Raw genomic sequence first — 13,718 nt, forward strand, 5'->3', positions numbered from 1 at the left:
TCGAAAGGAAGAGCCTCATCCTAGCATGCTTAATAAGCAGATGTCATATGTAGCCATTGAGTGTGCACAAAAGCCATTAGTTCGCAAAGAGTCTTTGATTTTCCAAGAGGATAACAAGCATCATAGCCACAGCATTTCTCATGGCAAGGCTGATCGCTCAACAAAGAAAATGGCACAATCGTCTCATAGCCTCGAGCAAATCATTCAACCAGTGCCAAGTCCACCTAAGTGTCCTAGATCTCCTACATCCTCTTTTTCCAAACGGACACAGGAAGCACAATAGTGGCCGTTAATGGCAGCTGCTCACTCCCAATCTCTATCTCCATCAAATCTTCCAAATATCCAAGAGGGGGGACATGACACTAGCCGTAGCTCTCGGCCCAAGGATATGCCTGTGCAACCCAATGTGACCAAATCAACTCATCGATCTACACAAATGAATGCTCAAAGAGTAACAAAAGACGCGACCACTTCTGATCGCCCTAGGGACCTGACACCACAATCCACCAAGATTAGCCAGCCCACTGGACTAGCCGCTACTACTTCCAATCAGGGATCACAGCAGTCACAGTCCTTGGCTGTGACAATGCCCCTTGCAGAACGTGTCCTTAGAAGTTTACCTGTGAAGGAGGTGTCGCAACCAACTTCCTTGACAACTCCAACACTTCCAATGTGCCTAAAGCCTAGGCTGGAGGAGTTAAACACATGGGAATTGGCTGAAGAGCTAGACTCTCCCAAAAGGGAGACAGTTGTACCCTCACAACCTGGCGAGGCTATTCAGCAGGCCATGGCTATGTCCCATGAGGACACACTAGAGAAAGGGAATGCTGAGGCCCAACCAAGCACATCAACGGTTGACCTACTCCAAGGTCCTGAGTTGTTGAGAGATGCACCTTCACTAACCAAGAAAAGGAGGAGAAAATAGTAAAAACAACAATTGTAGGTGGTTGTGGACCCCAAGAACATTGAGACGAAGAGCGCTGGAGAGCTGATGAATAAATCATCGAGTTCATCCACCAATGAACCCATTGATGCCTCTCCTAATAGCGGTGAAACCTCAGACACATCCGTGTACTCTGAAAAATCAAAGCAGCCGTTACCATCAATGGCTGCTTGCAACACTCAATCCACCGACAATAGAACTTGCATTGACCAATCAAGAGTGGATATAATGCTGTCACAACAGGGTGACAAACCTATACCAGTCATATCCAAGGAGAACCATGCCGCAATAACGAAGCCTCAGGAGAAACATGGAAACCCCAAGAGTATAAGAAATCCTAGCATTGGCCAAACTTGCATGTCTAGGCCTAAGCCCCCAACTACGCTAAAGCCTAGGTAAACTCCTAGAACCTTGCACGAGATAGCAACCGAGCAAGCCCTCGTTGAACATAGAAGTGTCACAGAGTGCTTAACTGAGTTGGATGCTAAGCTCAAAGTGTTCACACATGTCTATGTCCTGGCAGACATGCGCGCATTCCCTAAAGAGCAGCTCGAAGAATACTTGCCATTTCCCTTATCTCGGGAAGAGCAAGATCTTGACAAGCACTATAACAGGCTCCTATATGAACGCATGCAACTCATCTCTGGCGAGGAAGCCAACGAACTGCGCTAAACTATCACATTCAATGATGCACCCTGCCAACCAAATCTCTTAGAGATAGAGTAACTAAAGCGACTATCAGAGGGCCGAAGCCAATTTGAATAGCGTTGGTGTGAAAACCACGTTGCAATGGCCGAACTAGGAGCCCAGATCATGACAGTCTTAGAGGAGCGATTGGCCAAATGGCGATCTCAAAGAGACCCAACCTATGTGGCACCAACTTCCCTTCGAGTACTGACTGCCATTCGGGGTACAAACTTAGCTGAACCTAGCCAAGAGAACTCTCTATTTGATAAGGTTCTCACTGAGGAGGAGTTACATGTTGCCAGTAGACTCGGACAAGGTTCCATGCTACTCGATGTTGCAAAATATCTATCGGTATTGAGTAAGCTACCACAAGTACTGGATGTGTGTGCCATGCTCTAGTACAATCCAGAGTTCTGCAATTGGCTTTTATCCTCATGAAGTGACATGGATTCATGGATATGTATGTAAATAAACAATGACTTTTGTGACCCTGTATAGACACTATCAACACACACAAGCAATAATAGTCAAGCACAAGGAGAAGAGTTGGGGTCAATAGGCTAGGCTCGTCAGGTCCTCCTCTCACCACATATTTAGAAGTTGTGTGACCATTTCCACCTCCAGGCGGAGGGCATGCACCCCTCATTACCACCATAGGAAGCCCTGACCAACAGCTCTGATGGTGTAGACAGGGTGCAATCCCTTTCTATACACCTTTTTCCCTTTCCGATCTGTCCTTCTGAGGATGAGCCCTGCCCCAATCCATGACCACTAGTCCATGTAACTTAGCATGAGCCAAGTTCTGCTAATGACTAGAGGCTAAATGAATATCATCATGGGGGCCATTCCTTACATGCGAATGGTTTTATCATGTATTAAGTCCTAATCCTTGGTAAGCATCTTGCAGGTCCCCCTACGAGGAAGACATGGAGCACCTAGGGTGGCAGTTGGCTTGCAAAGACACTCTCCGCTGTCGACGGGAACATACAGCACATGCCCCTCTGCCGGTGCACTACGTGCCTACCCTCAAAAGGTATGCAAAGAAACGAGGTCCCAAGCGACACTGCCCCGGATGTAGGCTGAAGAATTCCCAGGTCAGGGGAGTAGAAGCTCAAAGAAGCACACAAGGTGTGGCAACACCGGCTGTGCAAGCCCCCAACAGGCGCTCGGGCACCAGGTGCTCAAAGGCTGAAAGGGCAACTCGAGACAAGGAAGAATTCGATGCATTGTTCAAAAGCATCTTGGAAACTGTTGCGGCTAGAGACTACACCATTCACGTCCCAGCCGACATCTTCCCTGCCCAGCCTCACAAGAGCCCCTCACCAGCAGAGCCTCAGTCGCCCAACCACCCAGACTCACCCCGCCTTATGCAAATCGAGTAGTCCCCCATGATATACAAGCAGCTTAACAAGCAATCCTGCCATAACTTTTTGTCTTTTGATGATTAAAGGGGCAGGCTCCCCACTTGTACACACTTCCTTTACCTATCATTAATATATGCCACTTCTTTAATAAGCACTGGAATAGGCATTGCAATCAGCATCATAGCATTTTGAAAAGTTATATCTTGACATGATTGCATTTGCTCGTTGTACTTGACGCATGCAACTTGCATATACTCTCATGAAGTGACAAGTGGATACAGGATGACACAGGTCTTCGTGCAAACGTGTTCAATGCCCAAGTCACCGCAAGACCACCAACCGCACAAAGAACCGCAACAAAGTCACGCTGCCGAACGCAAAAAATCACCCTTGCGAGTGCCCACATCACATGAACCAAAGCATAGTCATGGGCTAGGCTCTCTTCTTGGGTGAAGCTCTACAGTGAGCTCACGATGGCTGTTCGCAACAACGACTTCTCTAACAACAAGGCTAGGGCACAATCACCACTGTCATATCCATTTCTTGAGCCTTCGAAGCTTGACATTTCCCAACCCATTGAAAGGCTGATAGCCTCAACATATTGCAATGGTTGTACTCAGGCAAGTCAAAAAAAAAACAAAGAAAACAAAAGAACAAAAAGATAAGAAGCACCCACGATCACAGCACCGCACCTAGGGGTCCTCAAATTAGGCGTGTCCAACGACCTTGGTCGGCTGGCTCCGTCTGTAGTCCCCTAGCCCCCTAGCATCACCCCCAATAGTCCAGGGCACATCAAGGGCATGACAGACCTAGGGCGCTTGTCTCGCCTATGGTTAGACTTGTCACCCTGACCCATTCACACAATTTCCTCTTGCACTCTGCCTTAATACCATTGCAATCAATTGTGGTAAGCACTGCACGAATGGCCATGAAAAGTACACTGTCCTCATCGCACATGCCCAATGTCTACCAGCTACCGATAGTGCAATATCCATGTGTTCTATTATCTTATGTCGTGCAATCACAATGCACAGGATGTCGCATACAACTTCACGTGTACTTCTTCCCACCATGGATGACTTTGCTTCATCCACACGTCGTTATGAGAAACTAGCCCGCGATCTTCTACTACCTACGTAATATCTAAGTATGCACGAGTATGCACTGCACCGAAGTATATACATAGTTTGGGTCCTCAAGTGCAGGACAATACTCTCAACTTGCTTAGAGTTCAACATGTCTTCCAAACTAATTAAACTATGTCTTGTGCACGCTAAAGAAGACTAGCACTACCCCTAAGGAGAAACCACCTATGAGAGGTTTTCAATTATAGGTATTGAAGACTCCAACGAGGCTGTTGTTCACTCTTCATCAACACTCAACTCTGAATTCCTATCCTTATCACCCTGTAAGCCTGCCAAGAATCATCATATACAGAATCCCCAACAAACCGCCACTTGTACTCCATCAGTGCAACCCCCCCAAAGAACAGCCCTACCACCAACTCCCATTGCCCTGTCCCCTACCACTTAACCCACCAATGTGCCCCCAACAACCTTCCTCCCCACCACTACCAACACTCCGCCATGGCAACCACATATGTCCTTGCCACCCATGTCTTCGGTGCATGCTAACGCTTGCTACCTATGACGGTGAGTGCCATGAGATTGGCACTCGTCTAAGAGGGGGGTAATGTTAACCCTCAAACGAACGAAGGTGAAAAATCCGGAAAAGCTAAAGCAGAAAACAAAGACAAAGGCCAAGGCAAAGAGAGAAAGAAGACAAAGACACACAAGGAGAAGAGTCCTAAATAAGGGAGAAAGGCGCACAAAGAAAAGCGCAAGTCAAAACTTTTGTAAAAGAGCGCAAGCACATCATGGTTTAATTCAAGGAGCGCCTGTGCAATTTGTAAATATAGACGGGTGTGGAAAGGAAGCTAGGAAGATAGAAGGACAATGGGAAAAAGGGCCTAGGCTACGGCCGGCCATGGAAAAAAGGGGAAAAGGGGATGACCACCCAAAAGGGATTTAGGGTTTTGTATATAAAGTTGAAAAGTGAATGAGAAGCTCATTCTTGTGTGTGGCAAAAAGTGGCTCTCCTCTTCTTCTTCTTCTTATTATTCTTACTTGCTTGAGCTTGTGCTTGAGAGAGGGAGTGTGAGAGTGTAAGGGAGTGAGTGTGTAAGGGTGAGGGACCGAGGGGGAGAAGCTCTCCATCTTCTCCTCTCTTCTTCTCTTCTCTTCTCTTCTCTTCTCTTCTCTTGCTCGCGCTGATGGAGCTTGGAGCGTGAAGCTTGAGGATAGAGCTTGCTTGAAGCTTGCACTTGGATTGTGGAGCTACTGAAGTGTGCAGGAGAGGAGGTAACTCGAATGGCATGGAGGTAAGCTCACTGCACCCGTAGATATGAATGGCGCATCGGCTATGTGAGAGGTAGCCATTAGTGCTCGGCTTGGAATGCTTGAAACAATAAGCGGCCCGTGGGTCTTGGCAGTTGAGCGAAAGCTCCCACACTTCGCAATGCAAACATGATGCCCATACATTTGGGGATGCTTACCCATTGATTGGAGATAATTTTGGAGCTAATTTGAGCACTACTCTTAACAATTTGACAGGGATTTATGGTTCATATTGCATGATCTCTCATGACTCCGAAATGCGTTTGAGCAATAGTTGAAGCTCACTTTGATTGATATTGTCTATTATTTGCTACATCAAACATTCACTTGAGATAGTTCATGCCACTTATCATTTGATGATACTCAAGCTATTCGCTTGGATGTTAGATGTTTAATACGGATGCTATATGTCTTGGCTATGCTTGACGGACATTGGGCTTTGCCTTTAACTTGCATTTGAGTTATTCTAGAGCTTTGGACATTGACATTGGTTTTGTTAGTTACCTACATAGATGTTACAGTGGATGCTTTGTTGACTACCTTTAACTTGGATGCTCTGGATGTATACACTTGGATCTTGGATGTCTGATTCTATGTGCATGATGCATTTGAGCTTTGCGTACTCATTCCACATTTAACTTTGTTCTTGTGGGAGCCGCTTCATTGACTTTGATGTTACATAGAACTCATGGTTATGCAATTGAGCTTGATTATTGACACAATGGGATATTCACTTTATACACATGCTCTCTTTACATGATATATGTTTGCTGTTTATGCCTTAAAGGCTGATCTAAGTTGACACTTGTCTTGGACTAGCACCAACCTCTGACAGGGCATTATCAGTTATGCATACACCTATCTTGGCTCTTTACTGAGATTTTGGTTAGTCAATCATACCTTTGGTTGTGGTCTCTTCCATTATCCCGGGACTTGCTACATGTATGACTATTATGCCAGTTGATGTATTCCATACTAACAGATTATAGTTTATAGCATTGGGTGCTTGTCCTATATATGCCGGCTACTAGAGTTTGTTACATATCGTGCATGGTGCAAGATATCACTTGACAATTACAATTTATGTTTTCTCTGTGTGACAGTCTTGATTTGGCTTGGTTTTCTTACTATTGTACCTCATTTAGAACAAGTTGTAATTGCAAATTTTGGTAGTTTTCATGAGGGCAGTCACTTCCATTTGACAATTCCTTCTATTGAGTTTGTGGATAGCTCAATACTTGGCCAATACCCATTGTTTTCAACTTGATCTAGTAGTGGTTTTAGGGTTGATTTGCAAGTCATTACAACAATCTATTTTTCCCTTCTGTGCATTTACTTGGTCTTAGTATGGTTGGTGGTTCCAATGATAGTGCTATCTTTAATATTGACAAGTTTGATGGCACCAACTACAACTATTAAAAGGCCCAAATTTGGCAAGTTTTAGTGTAGAAAATGTAGGTTTAAGCCTTTGAAATATAAGGGTGTCAAGAGCTTGAACGTATTGATGCACAGGGTTGGGTTGAATTAGATCAACTATATCCACCATCATATTGTCCCTCTCTAAGCAACTATTCTATAATGTTGTCTCTGATGGGCAGTGCTCATTAGACTTATGGGAAAAGATTTGTAATATCTATAACAAGTAGAGCCCTGTTGTCACTAAATTGATTTCTTATTACACATTATCTATTTAAAAAAATTATGTCAATAAATTAATGACTCACTTTTCTTTAACTGTTGATGATGATCTAGCATGGCCATTAGACCATTTAGAGACCAGTATTCCTAGTGCATCACTTAATGGGGTGATCAGAGCATTGTGACGGGGATATCTAGTATAGGCAGTACAAGTTATGAAGGGGGAAAGAAGTGTCTGCCAAGTGTAAGAGTATACACAAGAACCAAGGAGTTACAAATAAATGAAGATGGATTAAGTTCTAAGAAGAGGAAGTGCATTAGCATTGTGTATATGTATTTATGTGTGCATCCGAGGACGCCTGGGAATGTTTACTTGTGTGTGATGAGCATTGCATTCATTTGGGGTCATCCTCTCCCTTACAAGTCAAGGTTTAAGGTCTTTTCTTTCATTAAGAAAGACGAGAGAGGGAATTCTCTCACTAAGAAAGACGAGAAACGTGATCCTCTAGAAGTGAGGAGAGAAGTAATTTTCTCTTTCTAAGGTCTAAAATGACACAATCTTTTATGTGAAATTCAATCTTAAGGTTGAGGCCCAAGGCAATTTAATGAACTCTCTTTAAGGTGGTTGCATGGACCACAAGTTAAGAGTACAATTTAAAAAGTTGTTAAGTCCATTTTTTTAAATATCTCGTGATAGAAAGATGATCTCTAAAAATGGCCCATGGGGTTATCGAAAACAACGAGATCTACAACTTTCGTGTTGGATGTTTTTTCATCCGAGCAACACACAGAGAGATATCTCGAAATCGGTGCTACAGAGTGGGTCCTGGAACAGCCACATCTTGCATGAAGATCAACTCAAGTCTCTCTCTAAGAAGAAAAGCACTTGAAAGCCTATAAAAGAGGAGGCTCTCCTTGGGTGTGGGAGAGGTGAAGGAAGCATCACTTTGAATGCATCCAAGAGGAGAAGAGAAGGTGCAAGTGCTGTAGAAGCTCTGCTGAAATCAAGTGCTATGAAAGCTCTGGTGAAATCAAGTTCCAAGAGGAGAAAAGAAGGTGCAAGAGCTACAGAAGCTTTGGTGAAATCAAGTTCCAAGAGGAGAAGAGAAGGTGTAAGTACTACGGAAGCTCTGCTGAAATCAAGCGCCAAGAGGAGAGCCCTACACATATTGTGTAGGAGAGAAGGAAACTCAAGAAGGATTAAAAGGTGCCAACTTCCAAGTTATGCAAGTGTTAGCCGGTTGTATACCGTGCAAGGAACCATGATTTTGTTTCCAAGATCTACAAGTAAGAATTGGTTTATGTGTAATGGAGGAGCTTGCTCCTTGTTAATAATATAACTCCACAAGGGGGGGATTGGCCCATCTTCCAATCCCTAGTGTGTTGTCAATTTCTCTATCTCTCTGTCTCTCTCTACATCTTTCTTTTCTCTCATCTGTTCTCTCTCTACGCTAGCATAATATTCACCATATATATTTTAAGTATATAAGAAAGTCGAGCATGTATCTCGGATCTTATAACACCTGCTTCTTAGATGTATTGGCTAAAGCAACTCATGGATCTTTGTATGAAGAAGGGCACTTCCATATCAGCCCACTTAAATAAATTTCATTCTATTCTCAACCACTAGTCTTCGCAGGGAATTGAATTCAAGGGCAATCTCCCCCCTTTGTTCCTCTTGGTTATACTGCCTGAATCATGGGATACATTTTGTACTAATATGTGTGTAACCATGCCTATTGATGGGCTAGACTTACAAGGTGTAGAGGGTGTACTCCTGAATGAAGACGTTAACACAAAGAATGTCAGTGCTTCCCTCACCTCTCATGCTTTGACAATTAGACGCAATAATGGTAGGTGTGGTAATGACTGGCATAGGAGAGACTGTTAGCAGTCTCATTCTCAATCATTAGATAGTCTCGCAATAAATCCCATGAATGTAAGTCCTCCTTGACTCGTCATTACTATGGGAAAGTAGAGCATATTTAGCCACCACAATGCCATAAAATGAGCGAGAACAAGCGCAAGGAAAAGGGCAAATGTAAAGTACACGACAAAAGTAATGATCACAACATTGTCTCTAGCAAGTTAGATGCTAGGCTTGAAGAGATTAATGTCCTACAAACTGATTCGGATGATGATTTCATACTTGCAGCTTCTTCTCTTGATACTTCACAACCAACAGATGCTTTGTCAAGATATACTCAGTGTTCACTGATAGATTCAGGGTCCTTTTTTCATGTGACCCCTCATAGAGAGTGGTTCCACTCCTATCATAGTTTGACTAGATCTATCTGTTTGGGTAATGACCTGGCATTAGAGATAGTTGGTATTGGTGATGTCCATTAGTTTAGGTTACATGTTTAGTTTTCATTATGTATGCCATGTACCAGCTCTCACGAAGAGCCTTATCTTTGCTACTAGCACTTTGGATGATGCAGGTTATGTAGTTTCTTTTGGTGATTCCTATGAAAGATTATCTATGGGAATCTTGTCATTGCATGTGGTGCTAAGTCCAATACTCTCTACCGCTTGCTTGTATCTAGGTCAATTGACCATGTTTTGGCAGTGGACATAGTTTCATATGTATCTTTTTGGGGGGAAGGGCAAAGAGCGAATTTTTTGAGTGAGCTTTTGAGTGATTTTTTTTTGTAACCCCTCTATTCTTATTCCACATAGTTCAATTATTCCAACCTTGATGTACTCACCTCCACTTCCACTTCCACCACCTCTACCATTGTCGCTACTGCCATCAACGTTAGCTCTACCACCACCACCTTCATCATTGCATTTACCACCACTCTCTCTCTCTCTCTCTCTCTCTCTATATATATATATATATATATATATATATATATATATATATATCGCAATCCAAAAATAATCTATGCTAGCACTCTAGATTGATAGAATATGTATTATGAAAGGTGTTTCAACAAATAGTTCTCCCTATCTCTCTCATGTTTGCAATATGGAAACATTTGTACAAGCACTCCAAATCAATAGAACTTGTATATATCTCTCTCATTTGTAATATAAAGTATTTGTGCGAGTACTTTAGGTTTGACAAAATTTATTTTGTATTGGATTATGATATGTATCGCAACAAATAGTCCAGTTATTACTTGTAAATAGCTCTCTCTCTCTCTCTCTCTCTCTCTCTCTCTCTCCAACTTGAGATCAAATTTCTCTATTTAAAAGTTTTTGGCCCAAGTACAATTAGACTAAAAAATCACATTTTGATTATGATTTCAATAGTACACATTTATTTTAAATCTTTGATAAGTATTTATTTTTCCAAATACACAATGCAAAAGACAATAGCCATTATATGTTATGCTAATTATTAGTTTTCTATATTAGGAGAACAAAAAGTCCCGAAAGAGAGAACTGCCTTTTGTTCATAAGGTCCAAACATTTCAATATAGTTTATTCTTCAAAAAGTCTCAATCTACTATATCTCATATTAAAACATATCATAAATATACACATAATTTGATCTTCCCAGCTAGTAATTGTTTTTAATCTCTTCTCTCTCATCAAACATTATTTTAAAACTTCCCTCTCCTCTTCTTTCTCTCATATATATATATATATATATATATATATACATATATATATATATATATATATATATACATATATATATATATATATATATATATATATATGAGAGAGAGAGAGAGAGAAGTGATGATAAGGACCATGCACAAATATATACATATGCATGCATAAAGAGAGAGGTGCATACACACATGCACTACTTAATTTATTGCTTAGTTAATAACTTAATTGCTAATTATTTTTTTTGTTAATTACTAAATAGAAATATAAAGAGAGGGAGAGAGAGAAAATGATGAATGAGAGAAGGAGAAAGCAAGATAAATGAGAGAGAGAGAGAGATTATGTGACTTGCTTTAACTTTTTTTGGTTGAGAGAAGGGGATTGCTAGTAACTCATCGAGAAGAGGGTTTCTTGCAATTGCTTCTCGATATGAAAAAACATTTCACAACTCTCATCCATTATTTCTTTGAGGGGACTTGTGAATTTTTTTGTTAATTAGTAAATAGAAATATAAAGAGAGGGAGAGAGAGAAAATGATGAATGAGAGAAGGAGAAAGCAAGATAAATGAGAGAGAGAGAGAGAGATTATGTGACTTGCTTGAACTTTTTTTGGTTGAGAGAAGGGGATTGCTAGTAACTCGTCGAGAAGAGGGTTTCTTGCAATCACTTCTCGATATGAAAAAACATTTCACAACTCTCATTCATTATTTCTTTGAGGGGACTTGTGGATTTTTTTCGCCAAATAGGGGATTTTCGGCAATCCCTTCTCGATGAAATTTTTTTTTTACAAGTCCTCTCTTTAAAAAAAATAATTGAACATGGAGCTGTTAGCAATCTTTTTCTAACCAAAATAAAATAAAATCGTAAGTCCCCTCAGAGAGATGGAGGCATCTTGTGATTTTTTTTTGCCAAGAAGGGGTTGCCGACAACCCCTGTCTAGTGACAAAAATTTTCACATCCCCTTAGAGAGATGATGGAGGGAAGTTGTGATTCAAATATATATATATATATATATATATATATATATATATATATATATATATATATATATATATATATATATATATATATATATATAGTCGAGAAGGGATTGTCAGCAACCCATGTTCAGCAAAAAAAATTCATATCACCTTAGAGAGATTATTATAAAGCCACATAATCTCTCTCTCTCTCTCTCTCTCTCTCTCTCTCTCTCTCTCTCTCTCTCTCTCTCTCTCTCTCTCTCTCTCTCTCTCTCTCTCTCTCTCTCTCTCTCTCTTAATGAGAAAACTACTATAGCATTCAAGTGAACAAAGATTTGTTCTTCTAATTCACATAGGAGATAAAGAAAATTTCAAACCAAATGATGATATTGAGTCTCAGAAGTCATGCAAGTTAGCAACATGGAGACTTCTCTACAAGCATAACTTGGTATCCTTCTATAGAAGTATATTTGCAATGGTATCTTGTTGATGTGTTCTCTATATGTAATAGAACTATGAATGGTAGGTTTATGTGTGGGAAATTGGAGAAACTTATACTACAAACTTTGCCAAGGAAATGCACAGATTAGGTGCACTTGAGGGAGAAGTATCTCATATATAAGAATCACCAAATTGAGTAGTAGTGGAATGAAGAGGTGTACTGGAGATGTTTTATCTTCCTCTACTACTTAAATGTGAATTCCCCTCCAACAAGAATTCATTATACAAAAAATACTTAAAGAAATAATGGTGCAAAAGACCTAAGGATCCAGATTCTTGGTAAGTAATTCCACATATATTCTTTAGAATATGTCATACTTTTATGTCTTCTTTTAAAGAGAATATGGTTGATCGTAGGAAAGTGATATCTCCAGTGCATTTGTTCTTGTAACTCATTCTTCAATAAAAGGAGTCTGGGTGAAACCATAATTTCTAAAATGTTTTGATGATATTGATTGGCCACACTTTAGCCCTACAATGATACTATTTGTGGATGATAGCATAAAGAAGAGGCAATGTAACCCACCTATCTCCTTTACATATCCATTTACATTTCAAGAAAATTCGATGGATACCATCCTCTTCAAACACATGCTTCTCTATTTAATTGAGGAAAATCCCTTCAATACTATCCTCTTGGAATATATGCTTCCATGTTTAATTGAGCTAGTAGGTTTTCACAGGGGGTCTTTGCTTTGTGCATAGTAGTTCACTAACTTGCAAATGCATTTGTGGATTTAGTATTTTTTTAATAGTTTTTGTAGTAAGTTCATGTAGTACAATGTGAAATATATCAGTATATTAAAATATTTGATTGTTGAATTTTAGAGCTTAAAATGAAGAATTCTTGAAAGAAATAATAGCTCTCCAACTAATAAAGCAATATGGGGCTATATTTTACAGAGATTGTGAAGCAATTGCTTGTAAGGGTCTATTATAAATAAATGCATAACTTCAATCCATATGTAAGCCTAATCAAATGAGAAAGAGAGAGAGCAATGTGCAAGTATAAGTGGATGTGTCTATAGTTTGCTCATGTGTGCATAATTAAAGTACTAACACATCAATATGTAATTGTAAAATACATGCAAAGAAGGGAGAGAGGGAGGATGTGAATGTGTACATAGTGTGATATCTCATATGTATGCATAATTGAACCATTAACATTGGATAACATTATCAAAATTAAGCACATAAGCTTAATCTAGTGATGTAAATAAGTTAAGGAGATAGAACTACTAATGCATCGTTAGAGAGAGAGAGAGAGAGAGAGAGAGAGAGAGATGTTATTTAGAAGGAGGAGAGGGAGATACATATTGTGGATCCCCAACATACGAGAGAGAGAGAGAGAGAGAGAGAGAGAGAGAGAGAGAGAGAGAGAGGGGGGGATGTGTAAGTGTATCTAGTTTTGCTCATGTGTGCACAATTAAAGTACTAATACATCATGATGTAGTTATAACATGTATGCAAATAATTAAGAGAGGGGGGATGTGAATGTATATGGAGTGTGATATTGCTTGTGTATGTGTAATTCAACTACTAACATTGTGATAATATTATTTAAAAAAATCACATAAGCTTAATGTAGTGATATAGAGCAATTAAGGAGAGGGAACTACTAATGTGTTGAGAGAGAGGGTGTTATTAAGGGGGAGGAGGAGAG

This window comes from Lygodium microphyllum, chromosome 9 (genome assembly GCF_053477565.2).
Source record: "Lygodium microphyllum isolate KBCC chromosome 9, Lygodium_microphyllum_v1.1.10, whole genome shotgun sequence".
NCBI classification, from domain to species: domain Eukaryota; kingdom Viridiplantae; phylum Streptophyta; class Polypodiopsida; order Schizaeales; family Lygodiaceae; genus Lygodium; species Lygodium microphyllum.